Here is a 3377-nt window from a genome sequence, read left to right as displayed (position 1 = left end):
TTCTAAATTTTTCATTACCCAATGAGCTGAGGTGGAGTCTTAGCCAGTGGTATCATCAGGGAGGTGTGTAAAGCACTTTAGCCTAGACAGCCAGTCAGCTGCCAGCTTCCATCTGTCAATCAAATACAGCAGCCAATCAGAAAGCTGCCCATTGATCAGCAGGCCCTTTATGACATCACAGACAGACCCTCAGAACTATCTGTGCATGTCTAATGGCTGGCTGTCAGTTGGGCGGGTGGGTGGCAGAGGGAGGGGATGTCTGTCTCGTTTTCCTGAAAATTGCGGTTTTTCTGCGTTTACGGGAAAAGTTGAGGTCCGACGCGCAAAAGTGGGGTATCGTAGAAATCACCTTTTAAAGATGCACATTTCTGGCTCCCCAAAAATTTGCATTTCAAATGAGAAATGAGTCCAATGAACAAAATAGCCTGAATAAGTATGTATTTCAGGGGTGAGTTAGCAGGTTATTGGGGAAGTAAGTCCTGAAATTTTTGGAGGTTGCAGGGGCCACTACACCATTCAAAATAGGCAGGCTTTAGCATATGCAGTTAGGCCCTGTAGGATGATTTTAGCTAAAAAGTGCCCCAAACACTCAAACGGGCTTGTATCTGGGAAGGGAAAATATGGGAAACATGACTTAGACACCAAATGATACACTGTATGCCATGTTTCCAAATTTTTATGCACAGTGGTTACAGCATGAAGCGAATGCATGTGAATATACAAAGGTGCATTGCATTAAACAAGTCCACTGAGCGTCCCAAAATGGCCGGCCTGCCTGCTTTCATCCATCAATTGTTCTAAATTTTTCATTACCCAATGAGCTGAGGTGGAGTCTTAGCCAGTGGCATCATCAGGGAGGTGTGTAAAGCACTTTAGGCTAGACAGCCAATCAGCTGCCAGCTTCCATCTGTCAATCAAATACAGCAGCCAATCAGAAAGCTGCCCATTGATCAGCAGGCCCTTTATGACATCACAGACAGACCCTCAGAACTATCTGTGCATGTCTAATGGCTGGCTTTCAGTTGGGCGGGTGGGTGGCAGAGGGAGGGGATGTCTGTCTCGTTTCTCCTGAAAATTGCGGTTTTTCTGCGTTTACGGGAAAAGTTGAGGTCCGACGCGCAAAAGTGGGGTATCGTAGAAATCACCTATTAAATACGCACATTTCTGGCTCCCCAAAAATGGGCATTTCAAATGAGAAATGAGTCCAATTAACAAAATAGGGTGAATAAGTATGTATTTCAGTGGTGAGTTAGCGTGTTATTGGGGAAGTAAATCCTGATATTTTTGGAGGTTGCAGGGGCAACTACACCATTCAAAATAGGCAGGCTTTAGCATATGCAGTTAGGCCCTGTAGGATGATTTTAGCTAAAAAGTGCCCCAAACACTCAAACGGGCTTGTATCTGGGAAGGGAAAATATGGGAAACATGACTTAGACACCAAATGATACACTGTATGCCATGTTTCCAAATTTTTATGCACAGTGGTTACAGCATGAAGCGAATGCATGTGAAAATACAAAGGTGCATTGCATTAAACAAGTCCAATGAGCGTCCCAAAATGGCCGGCCTGCCTGCTTTCATCCATCAATTGTTCTATATTTTTAATTACCCAATGAGCTGAGGTGGAGTCTTAGCCAGTGGTACCATCAGGGAGGTGTGTAAAGCACTTTAGGCTAGACAGCCAATCAGCTGCCAGCTTCCATCTGTCAATCAAATACAGCAGCCAATCAGAAAGAAGCCCATTGATCAGCAGGCCCTTTATGACATCACAGACAGACCCTCAGAACTATCTGTGCATGTCTAATGGCTGGCTTTCAGTTGGGCGGGTGGGTGGCAGAGGGAGGGGATGTCTGTCTCGTTTCTCCTGAAAACTGCGGTTTTTCTGCGTTTACGGGAAAAGTTGAGGTCCGACGCGCAAAAGTGGGGTATCGTAGAAATCACCTTTTAAAGACGCACATTTCTGCCCCCCCCAAAAATGGGCATTTCAAATGAGAAATGAGTCCAATGAACAAAATTGGGTGAATAAGTATGTATTTCAGGGGTGAGTTAGCAGGGTATTGGGGAAGTAAGTCCTGATATTTTTGGAGGCTGCAGGGGCCACTACACCATTCAAAATAGGCAGGCTTTAGCATATGCAGTTAGGCCCTGTAGGATGATTTTAGCTAAAAAGTGCCCCAAACACTCAAACGGGCTTGTATCTGGGAAGGGAATCTGGGAAGGGAAAATATGGGAAACATGACTTAGACACCAAATGATACACTGTATGCCATGTTTCCAAATTTTTATGCACAGTGGTTACAGCATGAAGCGAATGCATGTGAATATACAAAGGTGCATTGCATTAAACAAGTCCACTGAGCGTCCCAAAATGGCCGGCCTGCCTGCTTTCATCCATCAATTGTTCTAAATTTTTCATTACCCAATGAGCTGAGGTGGAGTCTTAGCCAGTGGTATCATCAGGGAGGTGTGTAAAGCACTTTAGCCTAGACAGCCAATCAGCTGCCAGCTTCCATCTGTCAATCAAATACAGCAGCCAATCAGAAAGCTGCCCATTGATCAGCAGGCCCTTTATGACATCACAGACAGACCCTCAGAACTATCTGTGCATGTCTAATGGCTGGCTGTCAATTGGGCGGGTGGGTGGCAGAGGGAGGGGATGTCTGTCTCGTTTCTCCTGAAAATTGTGGTTTTTCTGCGTTTACGGGAAAAGTTGAGGTCCGACGCGCAAAAGTGGGGTATCGTAGAAATCACCTTTTAAAGACGCACATTTCTGGCTCCCCAAAAATGGGCATTTCAAATGAGAAATGAGTCCAATGAACAAAATAGCGTGAATAAGTATGTATTTCAGGGGTGAGTTAGCAGGTTATTGGGGAAGTAAGTCCTGAAATTTTTGGAGGTTGCAGGGGCCACTACACCATTCAAAATAGGCAGGCTTTAGCATATGCAGTTAGGCCCTGTAGGATGATTTTAGCTAAAAAGTGCCCCAAACACTCAAACGGGCTTGTATCTGGGAAGGGAAAATATGGGAAACATGACTTAGACACCAAATGATACACTGTATGCCATGTTTCCAAATTTTTATGCACAGTGGTTACAGCATGAAGCGAATGCATGTGAATATACAAAGGTGCATTGCATTAAACAAGTCCACTGAGCGTCCCAAAATGGCCGGCCTGCCTGCTTTCATCCATCAATTGTTCTAAATTTTTCATTACCCAATGAGCTGAGGTGGAGTCTTAGCCAGTGGCATCATCAGGGAGGTGTGTAAAGCACTTTAGGCTAGACAGCCAACCAGCTGCCAGCTTCCATCTGTCAATCAAATACAGCAGCCAATCAGAAAGCTGCCCATTGATCAGCAGGCCCTTTATGACATCACA

Source organism: Crinia signifera, chromosome 6 (genome assembly GCF_055691185.1).
Source record: "Crinia signifera chromosome 6, ASM5569118v1, whole genome shotgun sequence".
NCBI lineage: Eukaryota > Metazoa > Chordata > Amphibia > Anura > Myobatrachidae > Crinia > Crinia signifera.
This window is presented reverse-complemented; position numbering follows the sequence as displayed.